The following is an 18,969-nucleotide window of genomic DNA, read 5'->3' as shown; positions in this document are numbered from 1 at the left end:
CGGGGGAGAGAGAGCGAAGGTTGGGACGGCGCGATACCATCCGAGTAGGGGCAGTGTGGGAAGTGTTGGATGAGAGCGAGAGGGAAAAGGATACAAGGTAGTGGTCGGAGACTTGGAGGGGAGTTGCAACGAGGTTAGTGGAAGAACAGCATCTAGTAAAGATGAGGTCGAGCGTATTTCCTGCCTTGTGAGTAGGGGGAAGGTGAGAGGGTGAGGTCAAAAGAGGAGAGGAGTGGAAAGAAGGAGGCAGAGAGGAATGAGTCAAAGGTAGGCGTGGGGAGGTTAAAGTCGCCCAGAACTGTGAGAGGTGAGCCGTCCTCAGGAAAGGAGCTTATCAAGGCATCAAGCTCATTGATGAACTCTCCGAGGGAACCTGGAGGGCGATAAATGATAAGGATGTTAAGCTTGAAAGGGCTGGTAACTGTGACAGCATGGAATTCAAAGGAGGCGATAGACAGATGGGTAAGGGGAGAAAGAGAGAATGACCACTTGGGAGAGATGAGGATCCCGGTGCCACCACCCCGCTGACCAGAAGCTCTCGGGGTGTGCGAGAACACGTGGGCAGACGAAGAGAGAGCAGTAGGAGTAGCAGTGTTGTCTGTGGTGATCCATGTTTCCGTCAGTGCCAAGAAGTCGAGGGACTGGAGGGAGACATAGGCGGAGATGAACTCTGCCTTGTTGGCCGCAGATCGGCAGTTCCAGAGGCTACCGGAGACCTGGAACTCCACGTGGGTCGTGCGCGCTGGGACCACCAGATTAGGGTGGCCGCGGCCACGCGGTGTGGAGCGTTTGTATGGTCTGTGCAGGGAGGAGAGAACAGGGATAGACAGACACATAGTTGACAGGCTACACAAGAGGCTACGCTAATGCAAAGGAGATTGGAATGACAAGTGGACTACACGTCACGAGTGTTCAGAGAGTTAAGCTTACGTAGCAAGAATCTTATTGACTAAAATTATTAAAATGATACAGTACTGCTGAAGTAGGCTAGCTGGCAGAGGCTGCGTTGTTGACTAAGTAGGCTAGCTGGCATTGGCTGCGTTGTTGACACTACACTAATCAAGTCGTTCCGTTGAGTGTAATAGTTTCTACTGTGCTGCTATTCGGGGCTAGCTGGCTAGCTAGCAGTGTTGATTACGTTACGTTGCGTTAAAAGAACGACAATAGCTGGCTAGCTAACCTAGGAAATCGCTCTAGACTACACAATTATCTTTGATACAAAGACGGCTATGTAGCTAGCTATGTAGCTAGCTACGATCAAACAAATCAAGCCGTTGTACTGTAATGAAATGAAATGAAAAATGTGATACTACCTGTGGAGCGAAGCGAAATGCGACCGGATTGTTGAGTGCAGAAGTTCTGTTCGGTAGACGTTGGCTAGCTGTTGGCTAGCTAGCAGAGTCTCCTGCGGACCGAGTGCAGATGCGACCGCTCGCTCCAACCCGGAAGTCAACAGTTTAACAGTGTACAAATGTGTAAAGGCTGACGCCGGACAGGAGAAGCAGGTACGGGGAGTCAGACATTTATATGGTAACAGACATAGAACAAGACAGGAACAGCGTCAGCACACAGGTAACACGGACATATGACAAACAATGCAGCAGAGGGGAACAGAGCTGGGGAACTGACAAATATAGGGGAGGTAACAAACAGGTGATTAAGTGAGTCAAGGTGAGTTCAATATCGCTGAAGCGCTTGATGAGGGAAGGCAAGTGTGGGTAAATGATGGTGGCAGGAGTGCGTAATGCAGGGCAGCCTGCCACCCTCGAGCGCCAGGGGGTAAGAGCGGGAGCAGGCGTGACAAAAAGTTATAACAACCCCTGTATTTCAACAATGTATCCATTGTATGATAGTTTATTAACCTTGAAGAGAGATTAAGAAAAATAGCATGAATGAGGTCTGTAAGTAGAAGGGGATTTATTATTCAATCTGTACAGCTAAACGCCCCGGGGACTCAGCCATTTTGTCAAGGCCTCGATTTTGGCAGTCGGCATGGAATTCAACATGTTAGGGAAGCACCTTGCCACGCAGTCAGACTCCTAAACAGTCTTTGGAAAAGGAGAGAGAGAGAGAGAGAGAGAGAGAGAGAGAGAGAGAGATTGAGAGAGAGAGAGAGAGAGAGAGAGAGGGATGACAGTGAGAGAGGGATGACAGTGAGAGAGAGAGGGATGACAGTGAGAGAAAGAGAGAGAGAGAGAGAGAGAGAGAGAGAGAGTACAGAGAGAGGGATGACAGTGAGAGGGATGACAGTGAGAGAGAGAGAACAGAGAGAGGGATGACAGTGAGAGAAAGAGAGAGAGAGTACAGAGAGAGGGATGACAGTGAGAGAGAGAGAGAGAGAACAGAGAGAGAGAACAGAGAGAGGGATGACAGTGAGAGAAAGAGGGAGAGAGAGAGAGTACAGAGAGAGGGATGACAGTGAGAGAAAGAGAGAAAGAGAGAGAGAGAGAACAGAGAGAGGGATGAGAGAGAGAGAGAGAGAGGGAGAGAGAGAGAGAGAGATGACAGTGAGAGAGAGGGATGACAGTGAGAGAAAGAGAGAGAGAGAGAGAGAGAGAGGGGGATGACAGTGAGAGAAAGAGAGAGAGAGAGAGAGTACAGAGAGAGGGATGGCAGTGAGCGAGAGAGAGAGAGAACAGAGAGAGGGATGACAGTGAGAGAAAGAGAGAGAGGGTACAGAGAGGGATGACAGTGAGAGAAAGAGAGAGAGAGAGAGAGAGTACAGAGAGAGGGATGACAGTGAGAGAGAGAGAACAGAGAGAGAGAATAGAGAGAGGGATGACAGTGAGAGAAAGAGAGAGAGAGAGAGAGAGAGAGAGTACAGAGAGAGGGATGAGAGAGAGAGAGAACAGAGAGAACAGAGAGATGAGGGAGGACAGAGGGCAGAAGAAGGGAGGAAAACCAACTGTACTGGGGACACAGGACCTGGAAGAAATGAATAGGGCGAACAAACAACAGACTTTCCATCCAGGCAACTAAAGCTAATTTGATCATGGTGACAACAAGGCTACATTCATTATCAGTGGTAAAAATAGACAGGAATGTGTTATGCTACACTAAGAGCTGGGGACATACACAGGCACACTACTCCTCTAGTAAAATACCACATTAATAATGGTCGGATGCTCCTTCAAACATACAGTTTAATGGGACATTGCTCCAGAGACGCATCACATAGAGACACATAACACAATGCTTCCCAGAATGTACCAATGAAGACACACTGGAAGGATAAGAGCCGGGAGAAGGGGGAGTGGTCGATTGTGCCCGTAATTGTTTAGGTGAGGTGTCAGGTTCATTGAGGAAGGTCTACAAACAGCACAATTGATAGTAATTTATACTAAGAATGCATCGAGATACCAACCTGTCATTTCCATCATTGTCATTGTTTTGTTTACCATGTCGTCAGAATTTTTATGTTAAATTGCATCAATTCATATAGATTGCTGGATGATACGGTATAATTCATTGCACACAAGGCTCATAGTCTGTGTCTTGCGTTAACACCCAAGGATGAAAATAAAGGAGACGGGCATAGAGACCAGCATCACATGGGTATAGAATGGAATGGATGGACAGTTCTTTCCCCAGTCTTAGTCGCATTGAGGGTGGTATGAAATTATTAAACATGTACTTTCTCTCTTCCTTGTCCAAGTCAATCTGTTTTTAGTGTTGTTGAACATAAGATTGATCATTGTTCTAGAGGAGGGATTGATGTATATTGACTAATTGATTTGAGAATGTTTTACCATGTTTATAAGGTACATTAGAAGTAGGGACTATTGTGTTATGGGTGAGATGGAATGATATACACCTGTATGTGCAAATGTATTTGTAGCAGGAGGCGAGCTACATACGAGGCCTGTGTTTGAGACAGAATGTTTACATAAGGCTGTTAATATGGCTGCAGGGGCAGTATTGAGTAGCTTGGATGAAAGGTGCCCAGAGTAAACAGACTGCTCCTCAGCCCCAGTTACTAATATATGCATATTATTATTAGAAAACACTCTGGAGTTTCTAAAACTGTTTGAATGACGTCTGTGAGTATAACAGAACTCATATGGCAGGCAAAAACCTGAGGAGAAATCCAAACAGGAAGTGAGAAATCTGAGGTTTGTAGGTTTTCAATACAGTTGAAAAATATGTGGCTCAGAATTTTGTTCCATTGAAATCCCCTTGAGATATGAATTAAGTTGCACTTCCTAGGGCTTCCACTAGGTGTCAACCGTCTACTGTGTTGTGGGACTGAATAAGAACAGAATAAGCCATTTTCTGGTCACGCGCATTCCACATTGCTCCTCGAGACACAAAGGAATTCTCCGGTTGGAACTTTATTGAAGATATATGATAAAAAAATCCTAATGATTGATTCTGTACTTAGTTTTAAATGTTTCTTCGACCTGGAATATAACTTTTTGAAGTGTTTTCCGAAGTAACGCTTGACCAGAACGAGCGTTTGGATGTGTATACCAAACGCACTAACAAAATGAGGTATTTGGACATAAATAACGGACATTTTCGAACAAAACAAACATGTATTGTGGACCTGGGATTCCTGGGAGTGCATTCTGATGAAGATCATCAAAGGTAAGGGAATATTTATCATGTAATTTCTTGTTTATGTTGACGCCATCTTTGCGCCTGTGGTGTTTTTAAATTGAGCGCCGTCTCAGATTATTGCATGCATTTCTTTTTCTGTAAAGTTTTTTTGAAATCTGACACAGCGGTTGCATTAAGGAGAGGTATATCTATAATTCCGTGTGTATAACTATATTATAATCTACATTTATAATGAGTATTTCTGTATTTCTATATTATCATCTACATTTATTATGAGTATTTCTGTTGAATGATGTGGCTATGCAAAATCACTTGTTTTTGGAACTAGTGAATCTAACGCTCCAAAGTAAATTCAGATTTAAAAAAAATATAAATATGAACTTTATCAAACAAAACATGCATGTATTGTGTAACATGAAGTCCTATGAGTGTCATCTGATGAAGATAATTCAAGGTTAGTGATTAATTTGATCTTTATTTCTGTTTTTTGTGAAGGCTATATTTTGCTGGAAAATGACTGTGCTTATTGTGGTTTGGTGGAGACCTAACATAATCGTTTTGTAGTGCTTTCGCTGAAAAGCCTATTTGAAATTGAACACTTTGGTGGGATTAGTAACGAGAATAGCTTTAAAATGATATAAGACACATGTATGTTTTAGGAATTATAATTATGAGATTTCTGTGGTTTGAATTTTGGCGCCCTCTATTTTCACTGGTACTTGTCATATATATCCCGGTATCGGGATTGCAGCCATAACAGGTTAATGCATCATATAAAAGGATAGATGTTGGAGTAATTGTCCACTGGACAACATTCTAGAGGCATTGAGGTAAAACGTATATAAACAGTGCTGAGTTACCTCAAGAGGATGTAGCGTTGATTAGGGCTACGCACTTGCCTATCAGGTGGACGAAGAAGGAGATGGGGAACAAAGTGAAAATAACAGTGCTTGGGAACACCTCTTATAACCGGTGGCCTGATGGGGAAGACAGGGTTAAAGAAGGACGTTTTCTAGGGCCTTCATTTTTTGTGGAATCCAAGCAGAAAATAATTCTGTAGACATAGAATCAGGTGAAGAGAGAGTGGGAATTGTCATGTTATCAAACTTTGGGTTTTCTTCGCATATATAATTATGCATAGCTTACCACATTGTTAATACTGTTATGTTTTGTGTTTCTTGTTGCTTCTCATGTCCTGTGCTATCACTCTCTTAGGAACTTAAAGGAGAAAGTTGAAATGGGAAAAAGTCAACAGCTCCAGCGGACACGTTATTGTCAGTGTTCTAGGAGAAGTGGAAATAAGAGTGTGCATGGTGTAACTATAGAACAGAGGCCATACGTCTCGGAGTTTGTAAACCTCACTGTGAATGTAAATCATATTTATATTTTTTGGTCCATGTTTGTCATAATTTTTTGTTCATTTATAAGTAAATTTCCAAGTTTATGTATGTTGAACAGTAGGAAGCTAATGTTCAAGAGGAGGGACTGTTGGGTTCTGAAAATATGAAATATACTTATTCATGTCACTGAGGGAGAGACGTGAATGTATAACGTTTACATTCTGTCCGGATATGTTATTGTTAGCCATCAGAGATCCTATGGGAGGAAAAAAGACGGTCTGGTACGAGTCAACATGACAGCCGTGAGTTGGGGAGGAGTGAGCACTTTGGGGCAGAGGTCCGGTTAGAGGAAGTGAGGAAGAAGAGATGTCACTAAGATTCTGTCTAGCAACAGAGATACATTGGCTGTTCAGATGTGTAGGAGGAGACTCAGCATAGGAGAAAGGGTTAAATACCAATGCTTGTGTGAATATGTCTTTTGTCTTATGCAGCTGTATCGACCCAATGGGTGAATAAACTTGGCTTGAGCTTTATTAAGCGTCCGTGAGTTTTAATAGCTTCATTTAGAACCTAACACTAGTCAATCACCAAACAGTTATGTTGAAAATCCAACGATAAAGGCATCCGCTCAATTTTTTTCTCTGTGTTGCGCTGATGGCGGTAGGTATACTTGATTCAGAAACCCTGCGCACCAAGTAGCCAAAGTTTCCCCATTTTTCTCCCATTTAATTTGTCTGAAACGACCAACTCTGCCCACCCTGCGGACTGGGAGATCTGTGGCTAAATCGAGTGCCCCGGATACCTCAAATCACTGTGGCTTCCTGGACCCCAGCCCGGTTTGATACTAGCCAGAGAGAGACTGTCAAAGAAAACAGCAAAGAGATCCTGCTTTTATGAGTGAGTTCATGTGTAAGTTTATTCAGCACTGTCAACACTGTTTTTATTCATCACTATTACAAAACATACTTCCACTCGTCACTGCAGCTGCAATGAATGAGTAGCCAAGTGTATCGATAGCGTTTATTTTATTAGCAGCTTGTCGTGTCTATTTCACTGTCCTTTGGAAACATATCTCTTGTCATATTCCCACAACCTAAAGAAACGTGTGATGAACTTTTATTAAAGAACATAAAGAAATGTGTTCTGGGAATGTTCTTGTATCATCAAGTGAAGTTTTTTTTTACACCCTAAAAGAAACATTGTATAATTATCTGCACAACTGGACAGCTTTTGATTGTTCCCACAACCTAATGAAACATTCTGGGAACCAGGTCCTACCAGGACGAGACTTCACTTATTACAGGGTTTATAAACATTCATACAGACCAATTTTCCTGTAGTCCGATCTTGAGTTAATTGTTTGTGGCAAATAGTTCATTATAACAGGCAGGAGTGAGTACACAATTGATACATTTCATTTTTGTATTGGGTTTATCTACTGATGGCCTGTACAGGTCCGGAAAGACATGGTTGTTTTTATATATTTTTTTAACATTTTAAGAAAAAGGAAATGGCGAAGAGCAGGGGCAGAGAACTCAGAGACACTGCTTTTGGAATTAATGATCACTTCCCCATGGAGATCAATGAAAGGGAAAAAAAACTATCCCATCCTGAAAGAGAAGCGTTGCCTGAACCAACAAGTCTCCTTGGTGATGGATAAACTTTACATCAACGGGTAACTGTATCGGGACTCTAGAGTAACTCCCTAGCTATTTTAAATCCAATGTTCAAATCTGAGTTTGTGTGTTGTAGTGACAACTTGAAGTGACAACTTCATCTATAACAAATACTGTACATGCTCTATTGTACTTCCCTTGACAAGGAAAGGTCTGCATATAGCTCAGGCTATGTACTCTATGTAGCCTTCCTAACAAAATACACAAGGTTTTAAAGTTGGTCAACATAAATAATATTTTAGCTTTAACCGAAACGCATTTGGATGCATCCGTTAATGATGGGCAAATTAACATTCATGGATATAGCCTACTTAGAAGGGACAGAAATAGGAATGGTGTTGGTGTAGCATTGTACATTCAGAATAATATGCCTTGTAAGAGGAGGGATGACCTTAATGTATGTCAAGTAGAGGCACTATGGGCTCAAGTAGATCTGCCTGACCAGACACCCATATTGGTAGGATGTGTGTATAGACCTCTTAGCTCTAAGGTGTCTTATCTGGATGACATATGCACTGGGTTTGACCAGGCCACAGATAGTAACAGAGATGTACAGTATTTATCTGGGGTGATTTCAATATAAATTGGAAGGATCATAATAATTCAAATATAACTAAATTAATGAGATATGCCCGAGAGTTGTGGTTTGAAACACATGGTTAATGACACTACTAGATTATCAACTAAGTTTGGTCACCGTTCAGAAATGTGCATTGATCTGATCTTCTGTAATATTCCATTGCAATGCTTAAAGGCCAGAACAATGCCAGTAGCCTGGACAGACCATAATATTGTGACCACCACCATGAACACCAAGGTTCCAAAGAAACCCACAAGGATTGTGGTCAAGAGAAATCTTTTAACATTTAATCATGAGTCATTTCAAAATGATTTGGCTGCTCCACCCTGGGAGCTGATTTATCTAGAGGATTATTTAAATCACTGGGGTAATGGACCATCATGTAAGAAAGAGTACAGTTTGGGCTTGTCCATCTCCATGGATTGATGATGAACTGGGTGAGGCATAACTATGGCAAAAGTCTTAGCAGCCAAATATAAACAGGGAATTGATGAACAGAATTATAGAACACTACCTAAAAATGCAGTTAAATTAAATCATATGAAAACTTTTTTTTTTTTACAAAAATGCATTTATTGATTGTACAAAATGATTCAAAAAAGGTATGGAATATAATTAAGGGCTTACTTAACTGGGTACATCTATCTCAAAGGTGCATCTGTCTCATCATGCCCATCTAGTGTGCAGCGTGATGGGAGAATAATAACAAAAGTAGCTGATATTGCCAATTTTTTTTCCAGGTGATTTTTTACAAAGACAACAAATTTACTGAGAGATAATGTAACACCATTCTTCCAAACAAGCTGTTGTCCAGTGGATTGATGATCATATTATGAGCAAAAAAACCTGCTCTTTTAGTCTACCATTGGTGTCAGTAGAGGAAATTTTAAAACTATTGAAGTCATTACCCAATGGTAAATCTACGGGTTATATGATTTTATGGAAAATGTTTTACTTCGTTATGCTGCTCCCCAGATTGCAGCTTCACTGAAATACATATGAAATTGATCACTGGAAAAGGGGAAATTTCCAAATGTATGGAAGCATGCTAAACTGTGTCCAATCCAGAAAGAGAGCAAAGAACCCATTACTCCTGCCAATAGTCGACCAATCAGTCTACTCCCTTCAATCAGTAAGATATTGGAGGGTATTGTGCGTAGACAAACATGGGATAACATGTAAAAATAATGATATGATCACAGCCAATCAGCATGCATATCGCAAAAACCATTCCACTACCACTACATTGGTTGACATGCCTGACCAGTGGCTCAGTGCTATGCATAATGGCAGGTTTGTGGGTTTACTATTTTTAGATTTCAGTGCAGAATGTGATTTAGTGGATAATTAAATATTTTTGACAAAGTTATTGCATTATGGGTTTAAGGAGGCAGCTTTGCTATCTAACTGAGATGAAACAGTCCACCTATATCAATGGGTTGTTTTCTTCCCCTCATGCTTTAAACTGTGGAATACCGCAGGGCAGCTGCCTTGGGCCACTTCTTTACTTAAAATATACCAACAACCTTCCTTATGCCTTATCTGAAATTCAAGATACTATATTTGCAGATGATACTACAATTTATACAGCAAGACAATTGATTCAACTGGTACAGCAAGCTCTACAAGTAGATCTGGGAAACATCCGAGAGTGGGTTTGCCGGAACAAACTTGTTTTGAACGCCAAGAAAACCAAGGTTATATTGGTCTGTTCCACAAGGAAAAGGCCAACACAACATAGGATGTGGTTAAGAATGAGGGGAGTACAAATTGAGGAAATGGCAGAAAACAAACTACTAGGAGTGCAGCAAGACAACTGCTTATCATGGTCATCTCAAATAACTAATATATACAAAATAAGTTTTAAAATAAAAAAAAGCTGCTTTTAGGATCATAAGGATAGCTAAATATTTACAGGGAAAATTGCTTAACAAATAACCCAAACATTAATTGGGAGTCAGGTGAACTACTGTGCTGTGGTCTGTGGAAAAGCAACAGCAAGTGAGATTAGGAGGCAAGGATTGTTTTAAGGTGGATATACGATTATTCTGTTGAAGTCACAATGGTCTTGGGTGGTCATCAATTAACAAGACACAGTGCATTTGGAAAGTATTCAGACCTATTCCCCTTTTCCACAATTTATTAAGCTACAGCCTTATTCTAAAATTGATTAAATATAACATTTTCCTCACCAATCTACACACAATGCCCCATAAGGACAAAGTGAAAACAGGTTTTTAGAACATTTTGCAAAAATAACAATAAAATACCGCATTTCCATAAATATTCAGACCCTTTGCTATGATACTCCCTACACCCAAACAAGGGCACTGCGTTCATCCACCTCTGGCCTGCTCGCCTCCCTACCACTGAGGAAGTACAGTTCCCGCGCAGCCCAGTCAAAACTGTTCGCTGCTCTGGCCCCCCAATGGTGGAACAAACTCCCTCACGACGCCAGGACAGCGGAGTCAATCACCACCTTCCGGAGACACCTGAAACCCCACCTCTTTCAGGAATACCTAGGATAGGATAAAGTAATCCTTCTCACCCCCCCCCCCTTAAAAGATTTAGATGCACTATTGTAAAGTGGCTGTTCCACTGGATGTCTTAAGGTGAACGCACCAATTTGTAAGTCGCTCTGGATAAGAGTGTCTGCTAAATGACTTAAATGTAAATGTATACTCGAAATTGAGCTCAGGTGCTTCCTGTTTCTATTGATCATCCTTGAGATGTTTCTACAACTTGATTGGAGTCCACCTGTGGTAAATTCAATTGATTGGGAATGATTTGGAAAGTCACACAGTTGTCTATAAAGGGTCCAACAGTTGACATTGCATGTCAGAAAAAAAACAAGCCATGAGGTCAAAGGAATTGGACGTAGAGCTCCGAGACAGGATTGTGTCGAGGCACAGATCTGGGGAAAGGTACCAAAACATTTCTGCAGCATTAAAGGTCCCCAAGAACACAGTGGTATCCATCATTCTTAAATGGAAGAAGTTCAGAACCACCAAGACTCTTCCAAGAGCTGGCCGCCTGGCCAAATTGAGCAATCAGGGGAGAAAGGCCTTGGTCAGGGAGGTGACCAAGAACCTGATGTTCACTCTGACTAAGCTCCAGAGTTCCTCTGTGTAGATGGTAGAACCTTCCAGAAGGTCAACCCGCTCTGCAGCACTCCACCAATAAGAGCTTTATGGTAGAGTGGCCAGATAGAAGCTACTCCTCACTAAAAGGCACATGACAGCCCGCTTGGAGTTTGCCAAAAGGCACCTAAAGGATTCTCAGCCAACGAGAAACAAGATTCTCTGGTCTGATGGAACCAAGATTGAACTCTTCCGCCGGAATGCCAAGCGTCACGTCTGGAGGAAACCTGGCACCATCCCTACGGTGAAGCATGGTGGTGGCAGCATCAAGCTGTGGGGATGTTTTTCAGCGACAGGGACTGGGAGACTAGTCAGGATCGAAGGAAAGATGAATGGAGCAAAGTACAGAGAGATCCTTGATGAAAACCTGCTCCAGAGCGCTCAAGACCTCAGACTGAGGCAAAGGTTCACCATCCAATAGGACCACAACCCTAAGCACACAGCCAAGACAACACAGGAGTGGTTTCGGGACAAGTCTCTCAATGTCTTTGAGTGGCTCAGACAGAGGCCGAACCCGATCGAACATCTCTCACAGAGCGTGAGAGGATCTGCAGAGAAGAATGGGAGAAACTCCCCAAATACAGGTGTGCCAAGCTTGAAGCGTCATACCCAAGAAGTGTCGAGGCTGTAATTGCTGCCTTGCTTCAACAAAGAACTGAGTAAAGGGTCTGAATACTTATGTAAATGTGATAATTCAGCTTTTTATTTTTAATACATTTGCAAAAATGTCTAAACGTGTTTATGCTTTGTCATTATGGGCTATTGTGTGTAGATTGATGAGGGGAAAAAACGTATTTTAGAATAAGACTGTAACATAACATAACAAAACAAAAAGTCAAGGGGTCTGAATACTTTCCGAATGCACTGTAAATAAAAAAAACATGATTATTTAATTTCACAATGTACACCATTTAAAACGGCCTATTCACAACAGTATTCAGTTGGTAAGAGACAGACATTCAGTCAATACTAGAAATAAATTGTACATCAGAAAGAAAAGAGCAGAAAAGAGGAAGAGGCAAAATAACATTTAGATTCAGAGCAATAAATACATGTAATACCTTTTTGAGCAAACTGGAAACCTTTCAATATATAAATTCAAACAATACTTTAGAACCATTTAAATATAATAAATTGGAAGGTTGTGCATGACTATGGTAGATCAAGGAACCAATCTACTGTATCTTTTCAGCCTGTGTATTATGTTTGTTGTTTGTAACAGTATGTTATATGTGAAAATGTGATTGTACGTATTATCAATTGTATTTGAATGTTTAAGCACTCTTTGAAGATTTGTCCAAATGGAGACCGAAAGAGATTCAAATCAAATCAAAGAACAGAAGAAATGTGTTTTGGGAATGTTCTTGCAACGTCAGGCGAATGTTTAACACAAACATTGTATAATCATCAGCACAACTGGACAGTTTTTGTTTTATGAGAACATTTGCCGCAACCTGTTCTGAAAACGATAACAGAACCAATTGCGGGATAGTTATTTTGGTTTGAGAACACAGCCAGTAAAGGGAGTGCTCTGCGCAGAGCTTATTTATATGGCTGTTATGGGAGCGGGAAGACACTCTCTCCTGGCTGATGTAGTGTGGCATTCTCTCTCCCCTGCATTGCCTTATCTGCTATGCGGTAGGCTCAGAGACTAGCTGAGTTATGTAAGGGGCTCAGGGGAAGACAAGAGGGGGCTGCTCCGAGACTGATCACACTCAATCCCCAGCGTGCCAGGGCTCAGGACTGAGCTGTGTGACTGATAGGGTGTGTGTAAGAGAGAGTCTGCATGTGCGTGCATTACATATATGTGTGTGTCTGTCAGTATAGGTAAAGTGTGTGTGTGTGTGTGTGTGTGTGTGTGTGTGTGTGTGTGTGTGTGTGTGTGTGTGTGTGTGTGTGTGTGTGTGTGTTCAGGGTTCTCTTTTCCACAGGTCTTTTTTCAACATGCTTTGATCTACATCTCAGAGGATTTGTGTCCTTGTACCATCCGAGTTTTAACATACTTTTTCATTACCCATATTTATCTTTCAAATGTAATACTTTAAATGAAATGGCACATTTTAAATAGAAAGGAATATATATCCTTGATAAACATAAACAATATGGAGGATTAATGGAGGAAATACAAGAGGAAAAAGTCAATTTAACATGTATTATCCAATCAACACCCACTGGGCACAGATATCATCCAACGTCTAGTTAGGTGTGCATGCAAAGCAATGAACAACTCTAGATTTTTTTCTTACTCATATTATTATTTGATTTATTCCGCTCACTAAGTCGTTTAATAACTTAACACAAAACCAACTTCCAAATGTGCAGACTGCACTAACTTAGATTGTTAGAGAAAAAATGTGCTATATTACTTACACTTTTTGTACTACAACAATATTTAAATGAGCTCCCAATACATTTCAATAGCAATACAATTGCCATAGACTTATAGCGCCTTCAAAAATATTCACACACGTTGACTTTTTCCACATTTAGTTGATTTACAGCCTTCATTTATACCCAATACCCCATGTCAAAGTGGAATTCTGTTTTTCGAAAGTTTTACAAATAAATAGAAAATGAAAAGCTGAAATGTCTTGAGTCAATAAGTATTCAAACCCTTCGTTATGGCAAGCCTAAATAAGTTCAGGAGTAAAAATTTGCTTAACAAAGTAACATGGTCTCGCTCTGTGTGCAATAATAGTGTTTAACTGGTTTTTGAATGACTACTTCATCTCTGTACCCCACACATACAATTACAGTGGGGCAAAAAAGTATTTAGTCAGCCACCAATTGTGCAAGTTCTCCCACTTAAAAAGATGAGAGAGGCCTGTAATTTTCATCATAGGTACACTTCAACTATGACAGACAAAATGAGAAAAAAAATCCAGAAAATCACATTGTAGGATTTTTAATGAATTTATTTGCAAATTATGGTGGAAAATAAGTATATAAAAAAAAACTTAAATATCACATTTATATAAGTATTCAGACCCTTTGCTCAGTGCTGTGTTGAAACACCTTGCGCAGCGATTACAGCCTTGACTCTTCTTGGGTATGACACTACAAGCTTGGCAAACCTGTATTTGGGGAGTTTCTCCCATTAGTCTCTGCAGATTGTCTCAAGCTCTGTGAGGTTGGATGTGGAGCGTCGCTGCACCGCTATTTTCAGGTCTCCCCAGAGATTTTCGATCGGGTTCAAGTCTGGGCTCTGGCTGGGTCACTAAAGGTCATTCTGAGACTTGTCCCGAAGCCACTCCTGCGTTGTCTTGGCTGTGTGCTTAGGGTCATTGTCCTGTTGGAAGGTGAACCTCTGACCCAGTCTGACCCAGTCTCTGTACTTTGCTCCATTCATCTTTCCCTCGATCCTGACTATCCTGACCATCCCAGTCCCTGCCACTGAAAAACATCCCCACAGCATGATGCTGCCACCACCATGCTTCACCATAGGGATGGTGCCAGGTTTCCTCCAGACGTGACACTTGGCATTCAGGCCAAAAAGTTTAATCTTGGTATCATCAGACCAGAGAATCTTGTTTCTCAGGGTCTAAGAGTCCTTTAGGTGCCTTTTGGCAAATTCCAAGCGGGCTTGGAGTTCTGGCCACTACCATAAAGGCCTAATTGGTGGAGTGCTGCAGAGATGGTTGTCCTTCTGGAAGGTTCTCCATCTCCACAGAGGAACTCTGGATCTCTTATAGAGTCACCATCGGGTTTTTCGTCACCTCCCTGACCAAGGCCTTTCTCCCCCGATTGCTCAGTTTGGCCGAGTGACCAGCTCTAGGAAGAGTCTTGGAGGTTCCAAATTTATTCCATTTAAGAATGATACAGGACACTGTGTTTTTGGGGACTTTCAATGCTGCAGACATTTTTTGGTACCCTTCCCCAGATCAGTGCCTCAACACAATCCTGTCTCGGAGCTCTACGGACAATTCCTTCGACCTCGTGGCTTGGATTTTGCTCTGACACGCACTCTCAACTGTGGAACCTTATATAGATAGGTGTGTGCCTTTACAAATCATGTCCATCAATTGAATTTACCACAGGTGGACTCCAATAAAGTAGTAGAAACATCTCAAGGATGATCAATGGAAACAGAATGCACCTGAGCTCAAGTCCGAGTCTCATAGCAAAGGGTCTGAATACTTTTGTAAATAAGGTATTTCTGTTCTTTATTTTTAATATATTTCAAGAAATTCTAAAAAACCCGCTTTCATTTTGTCATTATGGGGTACTGTGTGTAGATTGAAGAGAAAGAACATAAAATTAATCAATTTTAGGATAAGACTGTAACGTAACAAAATCTGGAAAAATTGAAGGGGTCTGAATACTTTACAAATGCACTGTATTTAGGGATAAAGTGACTAGGCAACGGGATAGATAATAAACAGTAACAGCATTGTGTGTGATGAGTCAAAAAAGTATCTTTCTCTCTATCGCTCTCTCTCTTTCTCTCGGAGGACCTGAGCCCTAGGACCATGCCTCGTGACTACCTGGCCTGATGACACCTTGCTGTCCCCAGTCCACCTGGTCATGCTGCTGCTCCAGTTTCAACTGTTCTGCCTGCGGCTATGGAACCCTGACCTGTTCACTGGATGTGCTATCTTGTCCCAGACCTGCTGTTTTCAACTCTCTAGAGACAGCAGGTGCGGTAGAGATACTATGAGTGATCGGCTATGAAAAGCAGGTGACCTGTTGCACCCTTGACAACCACGGTGAGTATTATTATTTGATCCTGCTGGTCACCTATTGACATTTTAACATTTTGGCCATGTTCTGTTATAATCTCCACCCAGCACAGCCAGAAGAGGACTGGCCACCCCTCATTCTCTCTAGGTTTCTTACTAGGTTCCTGCATTTGTAAGAAGTTTTTCCGAGCCACCGTGCTTCTAGACCTGCATTGCTTGCTGTTTGGAGTTTTAGGCTGGGTTTCTGTACAGCACTTTGTGACATCAGCTGATGTAAGAAGAGCTTTATAAATAAATTTGATTTAAATTTGATTGATTAGTGCAAAAATGGTGCAGATATTCCGGAGTCATTCTTATAGCTTGGGGGTAGAAGCTGTTCAGGTTGCTGTTGGTTCCAGTCTTGGTGCATCTGTACCGCTTGTCGAGCGGTAGCAGAGAGAACAGTATATAACTTGGGTGGCTGGAGTCTTTGACAATTTCTAGGGCTTTCCTCTGACACCGCCTGGTATAGAGGTCCTGGATGGCAGGAAGCTCGGCCCAGTGATGTACTGGACAGGACACATTACCCTATGTAGAGCCTTGAGGTTGGATACCAAACAGTTGCCATACCAAGAGGTGATGAAGCCAGTCAAGATGATCTCAATGGTGCAGCAGTATAAAGTTATCTTCTTGAGGATCTGAGGGCCCATGCCAAATCTGTTCAGCCTCCTGAGGGGGAAGAGGTGTTGTCGTGCCCTCTTCACGACTGTGTTGATAGGTGTGAACCATTTTAGTTCCTTAGTGATGTGGACACCGATGAACTTGAAGCTCTTGACATGTTCCAAAACAGCCCTGTCGATGTGGTTATCCCCTTGCGAGGATAACAAAAATAGAGCTCTTTGGCCACGCACACCAGTAGTGGGTTTTGTGTCAAAAGAAAGATCCATGTGCAGAAAAGAACTGGTAACAATTTAAGAACCGGTAAGAATGTTAAATTACCCCTATTACTATGTAACATTAATAACTGTAATAAATGTAGTAACACCATAGTAATTACACAAGTGTTACTATATAATTACTTGGTAAAAATGTTGTAGCATTATCAGTTATTACACAATTAAACACGGATTACACGTCCACTTGCTGAAGGTTATCCCCATATGTAATTACTGATGTTATTACACATTTCTTGTTCCACTATGTAACTAATGTTTTGTAATTACATGTTTGAAAGTCACCTTTGACTGACCATGTTAATAACGGCAACCAAAATCTGACCTTGTTACATGTAAACTACAAGGTGCCACTACCATCGAATCCACATGTAATGCAATGGCTACCGATCATTTTCAATTGGTTTATTTCTTTGTTATGACCTGGCTCAATGGTTATACTGAATCAGGTGTAATGTAAGAACAATGTAGTTAAATTGGATATACTTGTATTTGTAAAGTGAAACCCAGTAGGGTATAACCTTTATAATTACAATGTAGTTACAATGTAACAACCGCAGCAGACAATAGGCTAACCAGAAGACAGGAGAACAATAGGTATAACCCTTTTAGTTCAATTGTACTTAAAATGTATTCATCTTTAACAACCAACTCTGTAATTACAATGTTGTTACAAAATCGATGCTATTTCACTATTTTGAGACTTAAATTACATTTTTGCACATTACAAACCGTTATAAACACAACAAATTAAGAGACCAAACTGGCATGTGGCTTCCATTTTGGCTGCAGAAGAGAGTGTAAGAGGTGTGAGGTCAGTGTGACAATTTCCTGGTGACAGTCCAGCATTCTTCTGGCTTCTTATTTTCTTATTTTGAATGTGCAAACGTACAATGTCACAAAATGTTTCATGAGTTTCTTTTGGGTTTTTGGAGATTTGAGAGTTCACAGGAAATGATGTCACAATGACCTCTCACACTCTCCTCTGCAGCCAAAATGGAAGCCACATGCTATTTCCACTGAGTTTCTAAACCCAGAGGCACATCGCAAGCCTTCCGGGAACACTTGCGAAACAAACCAAGCAGACCAGGCCGGGGTTTGGGGTTTGAGAGAAGTGAAAAATTATTCCTTAGTTGTTAATTTTCTTGACATCTTAAGCACAACCTAGATTTGAGCCAATGACTTAAGTAGTTGAACATGTTATTACTCCAACCTTGTGAAAGTGACAAACTGACACGTTTTAATTTTTGTCAAAAATAACTTTATATCGAGTGCCTTTGACAAGGTGAAAAACCTAACAATGTGCCGTACAACTATGGGTGACCCTGTTAATCAACACATTTCACTGTACCTATCCTGTGTATGTGCCAATAACACTTGTTCTGGATTTGACGGCCTCCACATGAGCAGTTCGGTGTGAGACAGCCGTTAGCTAGCCAACATCGCCATGACATCGCCAATAAGTGTGATTGGGGATTTGTATTGGATAAGAAATGTCTGCCTATCTTCATTTAGCTATTTCTGTCTCTTAATTTTGTTGTGCTTATAAAGGTTTGTAATGTGCAAAAGTGAAACTTAAGTCTCAAAAATAGTGAAATAACATTGGTAACTAAATGTTTTATACGTTTCATGGCAATTTTGTAACATTTATTGACAGAGTTGGAAAACGTGTTGACATTGCGCCAGTGCTTAGCTACATTAGTGTAAAATTGGGAAATGCTAGCTAGCTTTACCAACCTGTGTTAGTACGTTTTACTATCTAGTTAGTACATTTTACAAATAGTTATTGCTTGTTTGAAATGGGGAATTATATTCGAATGGTTTGAAAATGATATACATTTTCTCTTGTCTCCTTATTTCTCCTGGTTAGCCTATTGTCTGCAAAGGTTGTTACATTGTAACCACCAAGTAATTAAACATGCCATTTCACTTTATATTAATTTGCTTGCTCCTGGGTAAGTAAGTACATTATAAATACATGTATAGGGAATGATCAATATTGACAGAATGGTTACCTTGAGGAAAATGGGGAGGGTCATGTGTTTTCAATTTCAATCAAATG

At 41.1% G+C, this 18,969-nt stretch overlaps 1 protein-coding gene across 1 annotated transcript in view; it reads right to left on the bottom strand.

The window, feature by feature from the left end:
- Positions 1-18,969, bottom strand: part of LOC115142852 (solute carrier family 12 member 5-like) — a 112,100-nt gene that overhangs the window by 73,419 nt on the left and 19,712 nt on the right. The gene's annotated exons all lie outside the window — the stretch shown is intronic.

The sequence above is a fragment of the Oncorhynchus nerka genome, unplaced genomic scaffold (assembly GCF_034236695.1).
Source record: "Oncorhynchus nerka isolate Pitt River unplaced genomic scaffold, Oner_Uvic_2.0 unplaced_scaffold_36___fragment_2___debris, whole genome shotgun sequence".
In the NCBI taxonomy this organism is placed as follows: Eukaryota; Metazoa; Chordata; class Actinopteri; order Salmoniformes; family Salmonidae; genus Oncorhynchus; species Oncorhynchus nerka.
Note: the sequence above shows the minus strand (reverse complement) of the source record. Positions and strands in the feature narration are given on the sequence as shown.